This window comes from Bos taurus, chromosome 12 (assembly GCF_002263795.3).
Source record: "Bos taurus isolate L1 Dominette 01449 registration number 42190680 breed Hereford chromosome 12, ARS-UCD2.0, whole genome shotgun sequence".
NCBI classification, from domain to species: Eukaryota; Metazoa; Chordata; class Mammalia; order Artiodactyla; family Bovidae; genus Bos; species Bos taurus.
Window position 1 is genome coordinate 14,655,021 of NC_037339.1, and position 22,633 is coordinate 14,677,653.

Genomic DNA, 22,633 nt, shown 5'->3' on the forward strand with positions numbered 1-22,633 from the left:
GCATCTCGGCCTCAGTCCTGTTCTGGGCTGCACCCTGTCCTCCTCCCCTGGCCCAGGCAGCCCTTGCGTTCTCTCCCCAGGGAAGGCCCTGCCCTTTCCCCTCTTCCTAGAGCTGCTCAGTGATCTCCCCACTGCCTGAGGAAAGTGAAAGCGTTAGTCGCTCAGTCAAGTCCGACTCTTTGTGACCCCCTGGACTGTGTCCATGAGATTTCCCAGGCAAGAATACTGGAGTGGGTTGCCATTCCCTTCTCCAGGGGATCTTCCCAACCCAGAGATCAAACTCCAGTCTCCTGCAGTGCAGGCAGATTCTTTATCACTGAGCCACCAGGGAAGTCAGTTAAATGAGGTACCTAGAATTGTCAGATTCCTAGAGAAGAAAGTAGAGCGGTGGTTCTCAGGGGCTGGAGGGCAGATGAAAACAGGGCATTGTTTAATGGATATCGAGTTTCAGTTTTGCAAGATGGAAAGCACTCTGGAGATGGATGGTGGGGATGGTTGCACAACCATGAATATACTTAATGCCACTGAACTGGACACTTAAAAATGGTTAAGAGAGTACATTTTGAGTTATATATATATTACCACAATTAAAAACAATTTTAAAGAAGCCTATTGGTTTTAAAATGGTGGCCAAGGTTTGGTGTGGACTGGAGGGCACACGTTTTCCCTTAGTATTTCTTTGGCTCAAATCCACTCAGCTCTCTTCTCAAATAGCCCTCACTGATACCACTAAAATGGTGCTCCCATGTGCGCACGCACACACACACACACACACACACACGCGCGCGCGCTGCCTGGCACACACCTTAGCTGGAGTTATGGAGAATCTCCATTCTCCATTACCACCATTTTTTATGCTGATATCCATGCTCAGTCACTTCAGTCGTGTCCAGCTCTTTGCGACCTCATGGACTATAGCCCGCCCAGTTTCTCTGTCCATGGGATTCTCCAGGCTAGAATACTGGAGTGGGTTGCCATGCCCTCCTCCAGGAGATCTTCCCAACCCAGGGATCAAACCTGCATCTCCTGCATCTTCTGCATTGCAGGCAGATTTTTTACCGCTGAGCCACTGGGGAAGCCCATTGGTATCTATACATTGGCTTATTTGTTTCTTTTTTGATTCCCCTGCCAGGACATCAGCTTCACCAGGACAGGGACTCTGTCCACTGTTCCCTCCCCTATGCCCAACATATCCTAGGCGCTGGTAGGAATTTTTGGAAAGAATGATGACAAACAAATATACCACAGCTCGCCTGTATCACATCCCAATCCTCCACTTTGGAGCCCCATCTGGGCTTATCTTCTTGGCATTTTTCTCTCTCAAGAACCTTGAAGGGAAGTGATGTGGAAGATGGGGTTTGATGTGGAAGATGGGGTTTGAGGATTTGATACTGAATCACAGCTAAGTAACGTCTCTTACCATCTTCCACGATTCCAAGTTGGTGTTACAGTTCAGAAACCAAGAGAATGCCAGATGGTGAATTGGGAGGGGAGAGTCAATTTTAGAGAACATAAAACTTAGTTTTTAAAATAGAATCATACAATTTTTGAGGTGGAGGGGACCACAGACTTGGGCTGGGTTTGAAACAGGGAGACAATATCCAATTGCAAGTGGATGGCATGGCCTGCTGACTACCAGCCCCTGATGGCCTGGGACTGGCTAATGGTGCCCTCTTAATCAAGCTTTACATATGACCAAGCCACTAAGATGGGCTTCCCTGATGGCTCAGCAGGTAAAGAATCTGCCTGCCAATGCAGAAGACACAGAGTTCGATCTCTGGGTTGAAAAAATCCCCTGGAGGAGGAAATGGCAACCCACTCCAGTATTCTTGCCTGAAAAATCTCAGGGACAGAAGAGCTGGTGGGTTACAGTCCATGGGGTCGCAAAGAGTGGGACACAATTAAGCACAGCATAAGCCACTAAGATGTGCTTTTGCTGAGAAGACAGAGTTGCTGATGGCAGCAGGTGACAGAGGAGAGGCCCAGGGACCCCTAGACAAGCCTACAGGATTAGCTTTCCTCTTTACCTTTCTCTTGAGCTCCCAGGCCTGTGGTCCCCACACTGACTTTATGAACACAGTGCCTACCATTGCTTACATACACCAGGCTGTTTTAAGAGCTCTCATCCACTCCTTCCTCCAAATTCGTTTAAACATTAAAAGGCTAACTTTGAGTAAGAATTCTATGAAAAACAGAAGATAAAATGGCAGTTTTGTTTTATTTTTCAAGGCAATGAAGCCAATTCTCACTAAATGCATTGTCCCTATGACACTATTACATTGTCACCTGCTGTGCCTTAGAATTCTCCCTCTGGAATCCCCGAGTCTCCAGCAGGGAGTAAAAGTTAAATGCTACTGGAATAGTGCTTCTCAAGCCGTAGTTGCAACCATTTGGGGGAAACATAAGACTATTTAGCAGCCCATAATGAGTCGATCCTAAAGAATATTCATTGGAAGAACTGATGCTGAAACTGAAGCTCCAATACTTTGGCCACCTAATGTGAAGAACCAACTCACTGAAAAAGATCCTGATACTGGGAAAGATTGAGGGCAGGAGGAGAAGGGGGCAACAGAGGATGAGATGGTTGGATGCCATCACCAACTCCATAGACATGAGTTTGAGCAAACTCCAGGAGATAGTGAAGGACAGGGAAGCCTGGCGTGCTCCAGTCCATGGGGTCACAAAGAGTCAGACACAACTGAGTGACTGAACAACAGCAAATGAGAATTTGAACTTGAAACAGAGAAGAATTAAATGGAAAATACCACAGTGCGTTGCAAATCATGAAAGGAAGCATTGCTTCACAAAACTTGTCACTCAGCTACATAAAAATATGTATGTGTCCACTGCACTGCAATCTGAGTTAAGTTTCTCTCTGATCCTGACCAAAAAATATTTGAAACCTATTGCCCTGATCCATTTTCAATATAGAATTCAACCCTCCTAGATCTAGCCAATGCTCAATCATTCCTTAATTCCTGAATTTATTAAGGGCCCATGGTGTGGAAGGCTCAATGTGGGGTCCTGGGGAAACAAGGATGAATGGAGCACTGTGTTAGGCATGGTCTGGCAGGAACCAGGTGGCACGCTTTAACTGGGTAATATGAGGAGAGTTTAATAAAGGAGCTATTTGTCTGGTGTGGAAAGGGTATAGGGAAACCTAAAGAGATAGTGCAGAACCCGGGGCTGTGAACCACAGAGCAAGGAGCCAGAGTGACAAATATCTCAGCCTCTTTCCTCTCCCCCGCCCCCCTCATCTCCTGCTGGTGAGATCCTCAGGCCAAACTAGGCCCAGGGGCCCAGCGATACAGTCCAGATGGGAAAGTGGGGTGAAGAGGGTGATGAGTGAACATGGAGAGTAGACAGAAGATGGCCAGTACAAACCAAAACCCTGCTCTCTCGGAAGTTACATCTGATGAGTGAGAAGGTTATACAACCCAGAAAACCAGAGTGATACAACCCTTGCTGAGAGTGGTGTTCATGAGGACTTCTGAATGCACTTGGGAAGAAGCACTTGACTCTTCAAAGAAGGTGAGGGAGGGCTTTGGAAGAGAGAAGACATAGTGGTCCATCTCCACTGCATCCCTTCCTTTGGGAACTCCTCCTCTGCTTCAGTCCCTGCAGAGGGCTCTGGGTGCCAGACACTGTGCCCTGCCCCTCTCTGTTGCAGGAACCAATCAGAGTGAGTCCCCATCCCTTGAGCACAGTGATTGGCTCAGGGAAGGTCTAAAGCCCAGCCCCTCAGAGTTTTCCCAGCGTGTGGTCTTCTGCTAAGGAGGAAAATTGTCTCTTGCCTTTGAAATCAGGATGCTGGGTGGTTGTAAAGTTAAAACTATCTCCTGCCATCTTTCCCTTCTCCCCACTAAATGTAAATATTCAATTGGAGGAAAAATTGAGTCAGAGCAGAGAATCTTCTTACTGGAAAATATTTTATATTATGGGTCACTTTATATTCAGACATTTATTATATTCATGATATATTTCTGATATATAACATGATTTCTCTTGTTGTTTGTGAGCTAGAGTTGAGTTTCTATCCCAGCTCACTATGGAGATGAAACAAGATGTGCAAAAGTGGGAGGTGAGAAAGTGCATGGTCTATTGGAAACCTGCTGGGTCTGTGGCCTGGCCAGAGCTGAGGGTGCTTGTGACCTGAGACAGTAGGATATGGCTAACAGTGGGCTTGAGTCAGGCGCTGAATGTAGGCGTGTTTATTAAGGATTTTCAGCAGGGAGTGGCACAAACTGCTGTGCATTTTGGAAAGCTCACCCTGAGTCAGGTGGAATACGGGCAGAGGTGAGCAGGCCCGGAGGATGGGAGCTGCTGCAGAGCCTCAGGAGACACAAGGGGCTCCAGAACTCAGCTGAGGACACTGGGGAACACAGAGCAATGCCAGGATCCAAGAGGGACTGAGGGAGGTGAAATAGTCTCGAATTACTATCAAGGTTCCAGTTCGGATGAGTAGGGGAATGAAAGCATAAATAGAATCATCATTTGGTTGTTTCTTACATTTCACAACTTTGAGCGTCTTTTCTCTCCTGGCCATCATTTCCTGAATCTATTCTGGGTTTATCCATCTTCTGTAGAAGACATGGGCCCTGGAACAGAATTATGCCAGCTGTGGTTTGACCAGTGGAGGGAAGGACCATACACACTTAATGAATGCAGCCCACGAGTCCTTCAGATTTCCTTGGAAGTCATTTCACAGTGATGACTCACATGGAATATATTATTGTGTAAAATCCCTGAGGTTTTTTTTTATTGTTTGGTTTTTTTTTTTTTTAACGGAGGCTCTGGGTCTTTTTTCTTTAATGGGAAGTGAACAATTTTACAAATAAGTGATCCTTTGTAAGCCATCTAAAGTACAAGCCTATACTATTAAGCTTAGCATGACTTCCCTACATCTGCAAACCATGCCTTTCTAATATTTCTAATTCAGTTTAATTCAACAACCAAATATGGTATGAAGATTCTAGGGCAGATATTGTGGGAAATGCATGAAATGGACATATTCTTACTCTTTTCAAATAACTTAGAACCCAATGGTTGATATACACACACATATGTATATATAAGTTAAATTAGGCACCTATATAAACATATGTGTGTGCTCAGTCGCTCAGCCATGTCAGACTCTTTGCAACTCCATGGTCTATAGCCCACTAGGCTTCTCTGTCCATGGAATCCTCCAGGCAAGAATACTGGAACGGGTTGCCATTTCCTACTACAGGGGCTCTTCCCAATCCAAGGATCACACTTGTGTCTCCTGCGTTGGCAGGTGGATTCCTTACCACTGTACCACCTGGAAAGTCTATATATGCCTAAGATGAGGCACCTAGATACAAAATGATTAGATATCCAAGTATCTTTGGACCAGTGTCTACTTGTGAAATGTTAGTGTGGACTGTTGTGATTCTCTGATTTTTCCATGAAGTTCACCACAGCATCTTCACAGCTCAGCAAGTCTGAAAGGTTTCACCATATGAACTCATTGCCTTGATAATTCAGATTAGTCACTAGCCTTTTTCCTCTGTGACCTTTGTCCTAGAATATGTCCCCTGGGGCTATGGGTTTGTACCATCCTCTGCCTTCTCTTTTCTGGTGTTGATCTTTTGTTTATTTTCAAAAATCTCACTAATTTCTACAGATCCACCTTCCAAGGGGTGGTCATAGAAAGCAGACTCCTTAAAATGCCCTTTGTAGGTTTTCTGTAAACTACCTTCAGCTCTGGCACCCCACTCCAGTACTCTTGCCTGGAAAATCCCATGGACAGAGGAGCCTGTTAGGCTGCAGTCCATGGGGTCGCTAAGAGTCGGACACAACTGAGAGACTTCACTTTCACTTTTCCCTTACATGTATTAGAGAAGGAAATGGCAACCCACTCCAGTGTTCTTGCCTGGAGAATCCCAGGGACAGTGGAGCCTGGTGGGCTGCCGTCTATGGGGTCACACAGAGTCAGACACGACTGAAGTGACTTAGCAGTAGCACTTTCAGCTCACTCTTCCCCACTTGCCTTCCCTCCCCTGCAGGAAACTCCCACGTCAGTTCTCATCATTTGAGATTCCTACTGGAACCACCACCATCAACCTCTTTCCATTTTTGGTAGATCACCACTTAGTCCAGCCAGCCAGGCTGTGAGTCATGCCACCAGGGTGTCCCCCACACCACAGGACATCCTCTTTCTGAAGATCCACTGGGGAGCCTGACACACAGATCTCAGGACTATGCAACGTTTAGCAGATCCATTCATTCTGCTGGTAATTACTAAGCATCCATTGTGTACCCAGTACTCTGGAGGGAGGGAGCCAAGGGGAAGGAGATGGGTTACCAAGCGAAGACAGACCAGTAAGTACAGAGAAGAGGTACAGGATTCTTGGGGAGCAGACAGCAACACTCTCACCAGCCTTGGGGTCAGGGAAAGCTTCCTAGAGGAAGAGACGGTGAGCTGAGCCCGGAAAGAAAGACTATAAGAGCAGGAACACGGCTGGCCCAAGAAAGAGAGAAGGAGGGCTGCTCTTTGCCGTAGAATGTGAGCGGCTGTTGGGAGCAGAGGAAGATGTGAGGTGATGGAGGTGCCTGGCTTCTAAGGGCAGTAGGAGACTACTGAAAAATTCTAACTGGAAGTGATGTGATCAGGCTGATCATATTTTCTGCTTCCCTGGTGGCTCAGAGGTTAAAGCCTCTGCCTGCAATGCGGGAGACCTGGGTTCGATCCCTGGGTTGGGAAGATCCCCTGGAGAAGGAAATGGCAACCCACTCCAGTGTTCTTGCCTGGAGAATCCCATGGACGGGGAGCCTGGTGGGCTACAGTCCACTGGGGCTCAAAGAGTCGGGACATGACTGAGCGACTTCACTTCACTTCACTTTGATAACTTAGAAGCTCAGAACGGAATTTGCCGCCTACTGCTAGCAACCACAGAAGGCCACCCATGTGCCATTGGAGATTAATTTACCTTTCTCTCATCTTATTATCCCTTTGCTCCCATGTCTTTATTTGTTAGCTTCTGTTGTGCTCTATACAGGCTTCCCAGGTTGATACTAGTGGTAAAGAACCTGCCTGCCAGTGCAGGAGATGCAAGAGGCATGGCTTCCATCCCTGGGTTGGAAAGATCCCCTGGAGGAGGGTACAGCAACCCACTCCAGTATTTTTGCCTTGAGAAGAATCCCATGAACAGAGGAGCCTGGCTACAATCCATAGGGTTGCAAAGAGTCGGACACAACTGAAGTGACTTAGCACAGCACACACATACTGTATGCATCTCTGCAAATCCCATCAAATATCAAGGAAAAAACCCATGTTAAGGCAGTTACTCTCATAACACCCCTTGAGTAAAATGTCTGTATCCCCATCTTATGGAGAATCTTGAAGAGACTGAGGAATTTGCCTATGGTCTCAGCATCATTTCATTCATTACTGGGACTTGTTCACTATCTCACTTGCCTGACAGATTTTAAATACAACGGAGGCAGAGATAGTGTCTGATGTGGTTGTGGGGGGTGGTGTCCACCTCCAGCACATATAGGGGCCCCAGCCTGAGTTGCTTCCCCTCCCAGCTGGGGCTGCAGACCCAGATTCCCAGACCCCCAGCCACTGTCCTCTCCCCAACTGCTTTGGCATCCTGCCTGCTGTGGATAACCCCTCCTACCACATATAGATGTTTTTAAAGAAGATCCACCATTTAACTTTCAAGTACATCAAGTAACTTGTTGTTTTGTCTCTGAGTCATGTCCAACTCTTTTGTGACCCCATGGACCATACATAGCCCACCAGGCTTCTCTGTCCGCGGGGTTTCCCAGGCAAGAATACTGGAGGGGGTGGCCATTTCCTCCTCCAATATCAAGTAACTACAATAAACAACTAGCTATCTGCCTTTAGAACTAGACTTTTGGGACTGGAAGAAACTTGAGCGACGATTATCATCTGAGTGACTCATTTTACAGTAACTCAGATTCAGAGAGAGTGGATGTCTCCCCAAGGTCACGCTGCTGCTTAACAGCAAGTCTGGGATCAACCACGGTTCCCACGTACCTTAAAAACGCCCTGTATGGTATTTACAGTATCACTTTGTTCTTCTTGCAATATAAAGAGTAAAGCTTTAATTTGGCTCGCTCATAAAACTGAATGGTTTGATATATTTAGAAGGTCCGATGAGAACTTGTTTTTAAAAGATTTTAAACCACAGCCCTGTGATTTGTTCTGACCAGGATCCTGACTCAGAGATGCAGAAACAGTGGTGAAGTAAGAAAACATCCTTACGTGCTCAGGGCCACACCATCCTCAGCCTCACAGCGCTCTCTCCCTGAGCCATCTCATCCATTCATAAGGCTTCTGCTGCTGCTAAGTTGCTTCAGTTGTGTCCGACTCTGCACGATCCCATAGACAGCAGCCCACCAGGCTCCACCGTCCCTGGGATTCTCCAGGCAAGAACACTGGAGTGGGTTGCCATTTCCTTCTCCAATGCATAAAAGTGAAAAGTGAAAGTGAAGTCACTCAGTCGTGGCCGACTCTTAGCGACCCCATGGACTGCAGCCCACCAGGCTCCTACCATCTCTTATTATGTGAGGGGTCCCAGGCAGTCCGGGACACAGTAGCTACCACACTTTGGGTGTGTGTGTGCATAGCATGCGCGCACGTGCAGCAGGCATTGTTCTAAGCACAATATATAGGTTATATCATCACATTCGTACCACTACCCAGTCCAGTGGACAAAAGAGGAAGGCAAGGGCTGAGAGGAAAAGGACTCGCCCAAGGTCACAGGTGGTAGCCCCAGTGGCCCTCTTACCAGCTCTGCAGCTGGTCTCATTGATCAGGACAGGACCGTGCGAAGCTCAACTCCCTTCCAGGGTCCTCCTCTCTCCTGAACTCCAAGTTCCAGCCAACAGCTGCGTCCAGGCTCCCCCATCAGGCACCCCAGACCTCACTCAAAACTGAGCCCAGCTTCCTGCGGCCAAACACGCAGGTGACCCGGCAACAGCCCCCGGGCCTCCCTTCTTCCCTCGGTTTCCTTCTCCCTCCATCTGCTACCTGCCCGTGTTTTTCTAGATGTTTCTTGGATCCACCTCCTCCTCCCAGGGTCTCCGCCACTACACATGGCTTCAGGGCCCCGGGCAGACTCAGTGTCACAACATCAATCCCAGCCCAGCCCTGCCCCCACAACCAGGCCTCCCCATGAACGTCACTCAGGATTTCTAAAGGCCAATCTTACATCAGGTTGGGCCCCAGCCCTTGGTGGCCCTGAACGTGACCTCGCTTCTCCCTGCCAATTAGCCAGCCACCTCTGAGGCAAGCAGCCTGGCTCTGGCTGAACTACCTGGTTCCGGGCCAGGCAGTCTTGCCTCACGCCTCTCTGCTCCTGCTTCCTTGGAATCCCCCTCTCCTCTCCTCCCTGCCCTTCCAGTAAAGCTGGTCACTTCCTCCTTTGCTCCAAGGCAGCCCCTCTGGCTGATGCTCACTCAGTCCTTTTCTAGGTTCCAACCACTGACTTCCCCGTCTCTCCTCTCAGGCGGCAGGGGCTTGTATCTGGCACTCAAGGCTGCATGGAACCTGGAGAAGGTATACAGGTAGAGAAGGTCTCTTTAGATGTATGTGGATGGATGGATCAGGGGAAGGAATGAATGGCAGAAAGCCTGCCATCCAGCATCGCACCAAACCAGTTCACTCCTGCAGAGCCACAGCCCAGCCCGCCCCCCATGGACCCCAGATGGGCTCCTTGCCACTGTGCTCACATCAGTGCTACCCACCACAGCCTCATCCACCCTGACACCCTCTCACCTCCCAGCAGGCCCCCAGTGAGGCCCCGTCAGCCCACCACCAGAATCTCTCCCCTCAGTGCTCCTCATCCCCACTCTAAGGGCCTCTCTTAACCAAACTGGGAAGAATGGTTGGAATCTACCCACGCAGTGACAGAGGCCCCACGGTCCTGGAGGGAGCATGGATGTTTTGCTCTTGCTGACGTAAGCACTCGGCAAATATTTGTGGACCAAAGGCATGAACTATACGATGATAAGTCATAAAAGGGACTATAAATATTTGTTACAAGGGAGATGCAATCAACCTCTGAAAGAAAATGCTTGTAAAGACAAAACAAAGCATCACAGATGTTCAGATATTTCTAGAAGCCTAAGGTTTTGCAGAAGGAGTGTGTGTTCCTTGGCCAGAGTCAGTTGGGTCCCTGTCTCTTCGAGGTGAGAAGAGAAAGTGAGGGCTCAGGAGTAAGGAGGGGTCTACTGAGCCTGGTGGCCCCTAAGCCCCTGAGACACTCAGCACTCCCAGCCCGCGTGTCCGTTTGCCAGTAACATGTTCACCTGTGGGTGGCCGAGGCAGCGTAGACCCTGTCTACCCATCAGCATTACTGCTTTCTGGTGAGGGGACCTCGAGGGGACCTCAAGGGATGGTCATGATGCCACCTCCCTGCCAGACTCCCATCATGGATGATGAGATTGGCAAACGCATCCGACTTCTCCTTTCCCTTCTTTCCCCCCATTCCTTTCCTTTCCTTCTCTCTCTCCTCTCTGTTGTTTAAAGTTATCCTCATTGAATTCACACTGTTAGGAAATGTTGAGTTCCCATTTTGTTGAGAAATGCTTTTTGAAATAAATGCAGTGGTCATTAAAACAAACAAACCAGAAAGATTTAATCTATTCCCTTTCAAAGAATGTAAAATCACAAACAAAAAACAAAACCAAAACCTTGCTCTGAGAAGGGATCACCAGGCACCAAGCAGATCCAAGGCATAAAAAAGGATTAAGAGGCCTGGAAGATGAAGCTAAGATTTGGGTCCTCTACGGGTAAACGAAACCCTCTGTTTTATAATCCCAGAATTACCAAAGATGAAGCCCTTCCAAATCTTTTCTCAACACTCTTTTCCATTTATTCATTCATTCAATAGGCATTTATCTAACTTCTACAAAGTACCAGGCAAACTGGGGGAAAAAACAAAGCACCTGTTAAGAGCATTCCCGACCCTAGCAGGTGAGAGGATGAGGGCTGGGTAGACACAAGGAATCAAGGCTCTGAGAAAACACGGGTTCCAGGGCTTCCCTGGTGGCTCAGTGGTAAAGAATCTGCTTGCCAACGTAGGAGACATGGGTTCGATCCCTGGTCTGGGAAGAGGTCCCACAAGTCTCGGAGCTTGCACTCTAGGGCAGCAACTGTGAGCAGCACTCTAGAGTCCAGGGGCCACAGCTACTGAGCCCACGTACTGCAACAACTGAAACCCATGCACCCGTGCTCCCCAACAAGAGAAACCCCCGCAACGAAAAGCCCAAGCACCGCACCTGGAAAGTAGCCTCCACTTACCACCACTAGAGAAAAGCCCGAGCAGCAATGAACACCCAGCACAGCCAAAAATAAATAAATAATTTAGAGAAAACACAGCTTCCAACCAGTCATTGCTTTGAAATCCACGGCAGCTCCTCCCTAAGGTAGAGATTCCATCAGAGTGATTCAGAGCCCCCCACCCCAGCCTCGTCTTCTCTCTCCATGACTCCCCATCCACTCTCTCAAACTCCTGCCCATGCCTCAACATTCCTGGCTCTGCAGCCCCTTCCAAGCTGGAGGTAATCAATCGCTCCTCCCCCAACGCTCTCGCCTGGATTTTAGCATTGTCACTTTTTATTGGCTTTATTTATGAGTCCACCTCGCCTCCAGGATCCTGGCCCTCAGCCTGTGGTGTTTGGTGGCTGGCGGTGCCATGGAGCTGGTCCCGGAGCCCAGGGGTCCGCTCCCGAGCGCCTGTTCTTAGCTGAGGGATGGAGGCAACTTACTCCCCACTCCAGTGGCCAGTGTGCACTAGCCAGGCCTCCGAGGGGCAAGGCTGTAACATGTGCCACCCTGAGAACGTTGCTCTCTGACCTTTCCTCCCAATCCCCCCGCCAATCAAAACGTTATTTCCGAGGAGCACTGGCTTTTCCAGCCCAAGGGCGGCCTTAGAACACAGCTTGCTTTCTGGCCAGCGTCTGACACATCCTTTCCACTAGTCCACCTCATCCTGTAAGACTCAGTCAAGTTGTTCCTTCTGGAAGCTTTTCGTGATACTCATCAACCACCCACTTCAACAACCCAGGCACACATGAGTCCTCCTTCTGTCCCTCTGTATCCTGTGTGCTTTATTCCAAAAGCCATTGGTGGCCCCTCCCTGGCTAGAAGCTCCTTAGAGGTAGATACCAGGTCGTATTCATATCTGTGGCCCCAGCATCTAAAAGGCAATACTCATTTGTTGAATGAAAAAGTGGACGAATGAATGAATGAATGAATGCCCCTCCTCTCTTCCTCTTTCACCAAGTTTTCCCTTTCCTTTGCAATTACATTTGGGTCCAGGGCTGTTTTGGCCACTAACTCTGATCATGGAGAAGTGACTTCATGTCCCTGGGACTCAGTGTCCCCTCTGGAAGTGGAGAGGGGTGGGGCAGAGCCAGAGGCTGGTAGGAAGCCCCCTCCCCTCAGTCCTGTGTAAGTGATTCTGTTGTGTGAGTCTGTAGGTGTCAGCACTGCTGGGTTAGAAGAACCTCTCAAGGCCGTGCTCTCTGCCCTGAGATTCCTCCCAGGAACTCTGGTATCCAGTTGGTCATGTTGTCCCCTCAATTCTATAGTTTTCAAGTTTTCAAATCCCCTACACCTGCCCCCAAAGGACTTCCCTGGTGGCTCAGATGGTACAGAATCTGTCTGCAATGTGGGCAACCCAGGTTTGATCCCTGGGTCATGAAGATCACTTGGAGAAGGGAACAACAACCTACTTCAGTATTCTGGCCTGGAGAATTCCATGGAAGAGGAGCCTGGCGGGCTACAGTCCAGGGGGTCACAAAGAGTCAGACAGGACTGAGTGACAAACACTTTCACCCACCCCCCCTTCCACCTTTCCCTTAAACCACAGCTTGAGTCCCTTCTCCATTTTCTTCCACGTGGACTCTAAGTCACTGCCCCCAGGACCTCCTGTCTCGTTCAAGTCCATCTTCTGCACAGCCCTAGACCACCAGCCCCAGAGCCTGGGCGCCAGGCCAGCTGATCTGGGGGCAGAGGCTCCTGCAGAAGCCTACAAGGTCTGGATTTCCTGTTGGAACCCAAAGTCCTTAACATCAGCAGTTTCCTTCCACAAGGCTGTGTGATTCTACCTCCAGTGTTTTTCTCAAACTCCCAGCATCTGCCGTTTGTACTTTCTGTTCAAACATCCTCTTCCTAATCCACAAGGGCCAAATTTGGCCAGTAGGAGGGACTTTCAGCTTCTCAACACCTGCGAATCCATCTGTATTTGCCTCCACCTTCACTCTTTCCTGCCCTTTCTCTGAGAAGACCTGATTCCTCGCCCTGAGTTCTGGTCCAGAACAATCCTGACTCCATATTGGATCTGTTCCTTTAGCTCTAACCTTTGTTGCCTGTGCTTAGTCAGGCTGGTTCTGCACCTTTTGTCCAAAAGATGTTGCCGATAACCTGAAATACACATGATAGCCCGTTCTCAAGGCTCTGACCTTTAAAGGTATAACATTTTTCCATTCATACAGAGATAAGAAGTTGCAGAACAGAGAATACCATTTGTCTTGTTGGAGGTTTATAGGAACACGGTGACCAGACCTACATGGACAACTGCAAGAATAAAGGATTCAGGTACCAAGAAGTTTGCAACAACCAGCCACAATCCCTCCCCTTTCAGTATAAAAGAAGCCTGACTTCTAACTCAGGTAGTATGGTTCCTCAGACAGTAGTTCACCATCTTCTCCATTTGCTGGCTTTCTGAATAAAGTCGCCATTCCTTGCCCTAACAATTCATCTCTCGATTCACTGATCTATGTGGGCAGCAGTACAGGCTTAGACTCGGTCACAAAATGACTCTCACTCTCTTCAGCTCCAATGGACAAGGTGGGCTAAATGCTGTAATGACTCCCCCAACCCCCTACGACGTCTGGGGCTCAGCACAGTTTGCTTCCCTCCCCACACCCTCACCGCCCTCCCCCTCCTCTTGGGGCTGCACACTCAGAGAGCGTGGAAGATGCCCTGGGGCCACGCCTACAGGTGTCACACATCCCTTCTGCTCGCCATCCATGGGCAAGGCAGGGCGCATGTTACAGCAGGGAGGTGGGAAGGTGGTCTGGCTGTGCCCCTAAAGAAGAGAAAAACGTGGGCATGATGAACACAAGCATCTCCACCAGCTAGCCCCCAGGCCAGAGGCGGGGCTGGCTAGAGGAAATCTCCACTTGGATTCCCTGCAAGTTCCCCACTCTACACATTCAAAACTGAACTCTGTTAGGTTCCCAGACTGGCTCTGCTTTCTTATTCCCATCCGGGGGTTGGTGCAATCACTCACCCATCCAATTCCCCGAACTACAGGCTCCTACACTCTTCCCCCACCCCACCCTGACAAGTGTCTATGACCTTGTGTGTTTCTTAGACTTCTTTCCTGCACCTAATCTATTTCAGCAGTTCAATAACAGATTTCTCTCTGTATAGGCCATCCCGCCTCGATTTTTTTCTAAAATGTACCTTACAGTGTGATGCTTGCTGCTATTCCTTAGCGTGATTATGGGAGCCTCTCCCACAATTCAAAGGCTAGAGGAGATCTAGAGGCTAGAGCCTGCCCTCTCCTGCCTCACACCCCACCAGCCTGCACTTCAGTTAGAGGAAATTAGCCTCAAGTTGCCACTCCTCTCAACACACTCACAAGATGCCTCCAACACTGCTGCCCACTCCCTCTTGGCAACTTGTCCTATTAATAGAAGGCACAGCTCAAGTATCACATTCCCAGGGAGCCTTCAAGGTCCTCCCCAGATGGAGCTGAGCACCACCTCCACATAGATTGCAGTTGGTCATTTACAGAATGGACTCAACCATGTGGACCAGTTAAACATCGTGTCCTTCATCTACAGTACAAGTAAAATTTTTACATGCTAATAAACTCAATTTGAAAGCTTGGGAGGTGGTTCTTTCTTCCTTCCTTTCTCTTTCTTTCTTTTCCTCCCTCCCTCCTTTCCATCCTTTATTGTGAGACAGATTTATCACTCCTATAGAATTTTGAGAATTCAAAGTATACAGCAATAATTATTTCTTCCAAAATTCAAAGTATCCTACAGTAATTCTTCCTATGGGGAAAAAGAAAGTAAACAGAATTCCAAACTGTTGATAAGGAAACAGAGGAAAGATCTGTACTAGTTAGGGATCCTCTAGTTTCCCAAGTGGTGCTAGTGGTAAAGAATCCACCTGCCAATACAGGAGATATAAGAGACGCGGGTTTGATCCCTGGGTCGGGAAGATCCTTTGGAGAAGGAAATGGCAACCCATCCAGGATTCTTGCCTGGAGAATTCGATGGACTCAGGAGCCTGGCGGGCTACAGTCCATGGGGTGGCAGAGTTGGACATGGCTGAGCACATACACACACGCAGTCTGCGCAGGAAATGTAATTTAAACCAGCTGTGGAGAATAAAGCAACCTCTGGGGATACAGACTTGTCTTCGGATCTAGTTGAATGCAGGGTTCAAATGAGGTCACAAAGAGTCACGTGTTGGCCCAGCACTCTCTAAGCTGCCTCTCCTCTGGATCTGTATAGTGGCTCCTGCCGGTGTCCAGAGCTTTCCGCTCAGGGTTGTGGCACTTCTGAGCATTTCATTTTCACATGGCCAATCCTAGCAGAGGGAGGCCAGGGCAAGATTTCTGAGTCCTTTGAGGGCTAAAGTCCACTCAGACTTGACTAGATTGGGTCACTGAGACCAGGGGAAGGCGGATGTGGAGTGGAGAGGGCAGATGTCAAATAAGACCATTACTGTGGCCACCTTGGGGCTTCCCAAAGGAAGGATAAAGACTGAATGCTGGGCAGCCAACAGCAGACAGTATGCCAACACTTCTTCCCAAAACAAGCAGGGAGTGAGACCAAAATATCCTCTGCGAACTTGTGTCTCTTCCCTCCCTCCCTCACCTCCCAGACAAAGTTCATTTTCCCCATATCTTTGTTCCGTGAGCCTTCTGAATACATTGGTATTGAAGGAGATAGTCTCTCGTGTTATCATTCTTAACATGATCTGTCTTTGTGACCGGACTGAGGCACCTCCAAAGCAGAAGTGTCTTCATTGTTGTACCCACAGGACGGGTGTGGGGGACTCCTAACGTTGGCACATTGTGGGTGCTTAATAAACAGGGTGGGTTTTATGAGTGAATCAATAGTAGTATCCTCTATAGGATCATTTCATTCTCCAGTGATGGCTTTTCTGGATCAAGAGGTGGTGACACTGGTGAGGGAAAGGTAGCTGTCCCGTCTGTGCTGTGGACTGCCTGCTGCCATGCTGGACAGGAGGAAGGGGCATCTACCTGCTTTTGTACTGTACGTGCTCCTGCGTGTGTGTGCATGCTAAGTCACTTCAGTTGTGACCAGTGACCAACTCTCTGTGATCCTATGGACTGTAGCCCGCCAGGCTCCTCTGTCCTTGGGGATTCTCCAGGCAAGAATACTGAAGTGGGTTGCCGTGCCCTCCTCCAAGGGATCTCCCCACTCAGGGATCGAACCCAGTTTCTTAATGGTCTCCTGCGTTGGCAGGCGCGTTCTTTATCACTAGCACCACCTGGGAAGCCCCATTCACATATAAATCCTCAGTTCATACCTGCTCTTCCCTTTGGAGTATAAAATTCCCTTCCAAGGACATAGAATTCCACTGGGCCTTACGAGCCAAGCAGCTTGGCAGGGTGGGAAGAGTTCGGGGCAGTGTGTCGTGTTATTGTTTTCTGGAGGAAACAGGATTCACAGTCCAGCCCTGACCTGGGCCACCAGCACACCCCTCTTTGGGGTGCACACTGAATGCAACACTGGGGCGGCCAGGGGGGCCAGACATGTTCGGCAGGCTGGGGCTGCCCATCTTAAAGCGGCCGACGTGGCGGCTAAGAGCACTGACCTTGGTATCAGACGCCCCTGGTTTGCCTGACACTTATCGCCTCTTTTACACTTGGCCATTTATTTCTGCTCTCTTCTGTAATGTGGGATGACACCTTTCTCAGAGGGCAGGTGCAAAGAATAAATGAGAAACCGTATTTCAAGTGCTTAGCACACAGTCGGCTCAATACCATGTAGTAATAATAATAACAAATGGGTTCCATTTTCCTTTCCCCAAAAGGAAGCTGAAGCCCTTCATGCTGTGACCCAGTTCAATCATTTCACATCCATGAAGGAAGAAGCGTAACTCTGCTCCTTTCCAACAACTTGGGTATCTATGAAGCAAAATAAAATCCAAGAGAGACTAGAACAAGTTCTATTTCTCTTCTTCTGTAAGAGTTAACGTGATATGAAGTTTAAAAACAGGGTTAAGTAAATGGGCTTCCCTGGTGACTCAGATGGTAAGGAATCCACCTGCAATGCAGGAGACTCAGGTTTGATCCCTGGGTCAGAAGATCCCCTAGAGAAGGGCATGGCAACCCACTCCAGTATTCTTGCCTGAAGAATTCCATGGACAGAGGAGCCTGGAGGGCTACAGTCCATGAGGTTGCAAAGAGTTGGACACGACTGAGCGACTGAACCCTTTGACTTTCCCAATTTCTGTATCTTTTCTTCCCTTTTCTTTTTATTGAAAAAGTGGACTCATTCTTTCCTGAGCCCACCTTTTTCTTGAAAGTCTTCATCAAACATAGCAAAGAACCACAGGTTACTAACTTTCTGACCTTTCAGAAATACAGGCTCCCTGGGCACCTGGGTGGCTATAGGTACCAGTTTTACAAAATGTGTTACCACTTCCAGTATGGGTCTCAACCTCTCATACCTCCAATGGTTTTATCACCGGCCACCGTCAATGCCACAGTCAACATTTCTGTTCTGACGGCAACACCCAGTTCAGCGTCATTTCTGTGTTAGCCTTGGGTCCGCCCCCAAGACAAGCAGATTCTCAGATGTCTGAAGGCTGACACACTCCAGCTTATGGGACTGTGCAGGCTGGTTCCAGATTAGTGGGGGAGGACACTCGGTCATTCACACACCCAGGGACAGAGGCTCTGTCACACCCAAGGGCCCCAGGTCTTCCCCTCTGGGTCAGTGGAACAAGCATGGCAGATTGTGCTTTTTGTTTGTTTTTATTTATTTTATTTTGTGGCACATCACGCAGAATGTTAGTGCCCCGACCGGGGATCGGACCTGTACTCCCTGCTGTGGAAGTGCCAAGTCTTAACCACTGGACCACCAGGCAAGTCCTCAGACTGGTTTTCTTAGGGCCGAGTGTTCATCACTTCAGCTCTCAATCCGTTGGCTAAAACTGAGTTCCAGGTTGTACCGAATTTCAAAGGGCTGGGAGGTATGATTCAGCTGTGTGTCCAAGTAGAGAGGAAATGGTTTTTAGGGAGACCAACTTCTCCCAGCTTGCCTGGGACTTTCCTGGTTGTAGCATTGAAAGTCCCACTTCCAGGAATCACTCTCAATTCCCCAGCAAACCAGGACAGTGGGTTAGTCTGTCTCCATCTCTCTCTCCCCTTAAGGAGAGAAACACAAACTTCTGTCTTCTTGGTCCCCTAGTCTGCATTTCGGAGAAGGCAATGGCACCCCACTCCAGTGCTCTTGCCTGGAAAATCCCATGGACGGAGGAGCTTGGTATGCTGCAGTCCATGGGGTCGCTGAGTCAGACACGACTGAACGACTTCACTTTCACTTTTCACTTTCATTCATTGGAGAAGGAAATGGCAACCCACTCCAGTGTTCTTGCCTGGAATCCCAGGGATGGGGGAGCCTGGTGGGCTGCCATCTCTGGGGTCGCACAGAGTCGGACACGACTGAAGCGACTTAGCAGCAGCAGCAGTCTGCATTGACTGCAGACCACTACCCAGACATGCTTGAGTTTACCTGACACAATAGGGCCGATTGTTTTACTGAAATACAGGTTATTCCTGGAATTCTGAAGCATGTATGATAAAACCCTGTAGTACACACATCCGCTAACATCTTTGTCCTTAAATGAGTCAGTTGTAAACTGTAGTGGAGGGGTCATACTCCCCTGAGGAATCGCTATCGATTTAACAACAGTTCTTAAAAGAACTCCCAGAAATATTTGTGCTGAAGGATTCACCTGAAAGAGAAGGAGCGATTTGGTATTTTGTCACATAAGGCAAATTTCTCCAGAAAACAAAGTACCTCATATCTCTAACAGGCGATATTTGGGCTGCCCTTTAGGGCTGAGACTCTGTACTCCTTTCTAGTATAAAGAACAAGCCACAGGGGACTTCTCTGGCGGTATAGCAGTTGAGACTTCATCCCTTAATGCAGGGGGTGAGAGTTTGATTCCTGGTCAGGGAGCTAAGACCCCATATGTTTCATGGCCAAAACACCAAAACATAAAACAGAAGCAATGTTAACAAATACAATAAAGACTTTCAAAAATGGTCCACACTGGAAAAAAAAAAAAGCCAGGAGTGTACTCAGGAAAGGATCTTTGAAGAAATTCACACATAGCTCCCCAGACAGCCTTTGCCCATTTTCTCTACTCAAAAGAGAAGTTTTCTGCTTTGTTTTGTGCTGAAGGGATGAGCTGCCATTTAGGGTAGGAGTCTGGTTCTTGCAGATCTAGAAAGTAGGGAGCGGAAACTCGCAGCCCGTGGGCCAGATCAGCAGAGTAGCCGTGCTTTTGTCTGGTCTACACGATGTCTAAAATCAGGAATTTTCAGACAGAGCCTGGATTTCTGGATCTTGGAAAATGTGAAGATCTGGCAACACAGAGCTTGAGTTCGCACACAGCGATGATTGCACGGAGTTGAGCAGCACAGGCTCCGTGCGTGTGTGGATGGAGCGTACTCTCGAGGCCATGGTCATCACCGCTTCCTATTGTCTGCCCTCACTTCACTCAAGGGACTTCTCTGTCACATGCTACAGACATCTGGGTCCAAAACATCTGGATTAAAGCACAGATTTATGTTGTAATAGTGCAGTAATTTTTGCACACTTTAAGATGGCCACTAAACCTTTAAAACAGCTGTTGATAAAGCTGGATTACCGACCCCGGTGACTCTGGCCTGCCTGGCCATCCACTGCACTGTTTTACCTAGAACTTCTTTCCATAAGGAAATCAATCATGTAAGACATACATTCTACCTGTAGTTGTGTATTTACTTCCACCAATATGACTTTCAAACAATTCCCAATAAATTCTTTCTAATCAAATAGCTGCCTTAAGTATAATTTCTTAGATATAGAAGGAATGGTATATTTCTGTCCCTATTCCAAGAAAAGGCATTTTTTAGTGCATTTTTGTAATAAAATTTTAACAGCCATCACTATTATCCCAATGCTAAATAAAAGCTAATAGAAAATAAAGTGAAAGTCACTCAGTCGTGTCCGACTCTTTGTGACCCCATGGACTATACAGTCCATGGAATCCTCCAGGCCAGAATACTGGAGTAGGTTGCCTTTCCCTTCTCCAGCGGATCTTCCCAACCCAGGAATCAAACCGAGGTCTCCTGCCTTGCAGGCAGATTCTTTACCAACTGAGCTATCAGGGAAGCTCAGAAAATAAAACTGCCACACCTTTATTCATGCAAAAAAATACAAAATTAAATATACAAATAAACAAGAGAATGAATGACTCAAAAATAAGACAGAGCCTAACATTTCTTGACCCATTCGCTTTGAATCAATCTGTGTTTACAGCGTTCCCTTACAAAATAAAACCTATGGAGATAGCATGTCCCCATTTTAGCATGAGGAAACAGACCAGTATGTAAAGGAACCTGCCCAACGTCACCTTGCTAGAAAACGGCAGAGTTAGGATTAACACCAAATTAATTTAGCCCATGAAGTTAAACAACTAAAACAGTACACTCTCCTCCCAAAAGGTCCAATGAAATGAAGTCACCGGAAAAAGCGGAGGACTGTAGCATCTTGCAGCAGGACAGCATCTTCGTAATCTGATCCAGCTCCGTATTTTACTGATGAGAAAGTGGGTAGAAGGTCCCATTCAAAAGGTCAAAGAGCTAGTTTCTGCAGTGCCAGGCCTGGAAGGTGGAGCTCTTCTTCATCTCTGCTCCGTGGCAGGCGCTCTTATTTAAGAGGGAGGAAACTTCATTTTTCTCTGCCTCCATTTCTGATCTTTGGGCCGTGATTGCTGTTGGAATGGTTGTGAAGTTGATGGCTAAAGGCTGCCAGGCCCCTGGTAGCTTCAGCTACTCCTTTTACATAAAAGTAAGGGCAGAGCACTGTTTGTGGAAATTAAGTTTTCATTTCTAATCTGTGTGTGTTAGTTGCTCAGTCGTGTCTGACTCTTTGCAATCCCAAAGACTGCAGCTTGCCAGGCTCCTCTGTCCACAGAATTCTCCAGGCAAAAATACTGGATTGGGTAGTCATTCCCTTCTCCAGGGGATCTTCCCAAACCAGGGATCAAACCCAGGTCTCCTGCATTGCAGGCAAGTTCTTTACCCATTTCAGTTATAATGAATATCTATACATATCTTGTATCAATTTAAAATTGATCCTGGCATTATGTATTTATCACATAACGAAAAATAAATTTTTGCTTTTAAACTATGCAAAAAAAGAGGCACAGAATTAATGAGTTATAAGCATTGTGAATTTAAAACAGAAAGCATTCATTCATTAAAATCAGGTAAAATTCCTTGTCTCTCCTTCCCCAAATGGTGGTTTCTCCTGCTGTAATTGATGATGTCAGGCACACCCACGGCTGGACAACATTCCGTCCTCCTTAAAAATCTCTCCCGCTCCAGAGAAACTAAGTATGATATAATCAATTATATAGCAACCCACAAGCCAACAAAGCCCTAATCAGGTCTGTAAGCAGACAGTAAAAATGCCCTTTAAAATTACTTAAAACATGTTTAGTAGTAACTAAAGTGAACATGCATGAAAAAACATCTTTTGATTTTACTAATTCATTCTTATTTCACGTACAATATTCAGCTCCCAAAACAGCATGGGAGTCTTGCATTTTTAATAAAAAAGGCCCCCAATTCCATTAAATAATGAAGAAAGTTCTACCTTAATGATACATTGACATGAGTTTTTTCAAATTTCCCACAATTACAACCTTTGCTATTGAAGAGGCTTCGTTAAAAATATAAAGGATGAAATGGTTAAGGATTTAGAATCAGCATAGCTTTCTTTTTAAAGGAAATGGGATTACTACATGAGTATCCCTTTGTCAGTTATTAATATATAACCTTCACGTGAGTATGACAAGGATTGTTTTAAGCCCTCTCCAAGTTTCCCCAAACCATCTTCATGGCCACGGCCCCCTTCCACGGCAGTCGGCAGTTCAGCGCTTCAATAAGAGCTAGGTTGCCCAGCAGGTCACTTTGAGCTCCGTCACACATGCACCCAGTCCAGTCCTTTCCAGGGAACTCTGATGTTCCCTCCATCCACCCATCAACCTCCCATCAGTTCTACATTAGAGAAGGATTCAGAAAAGTTGAGTCCTATCCTGCAAGGGCCTGAGAAAACCGTGGAGCTGAGGAATGCTGCTTCTCTCTAGTGGAGGGGTACTGAGGTGCTGGGGCAGACTGCAGGGCTGAAAACCCACCCTGTTCATCTCTGCTCAGTGGCACGGCTCCTGCAACGGAATGGGACCCTGCAGGCTTGCTTCTCAGGTGCCAACTTGCTTTAGGATTCCATGTTTAGAACTTTGACTTATTTTAGCCTTAAGGAAACAAGCGGGAGGGGACTCCCTTGTTCATCTGGTCCT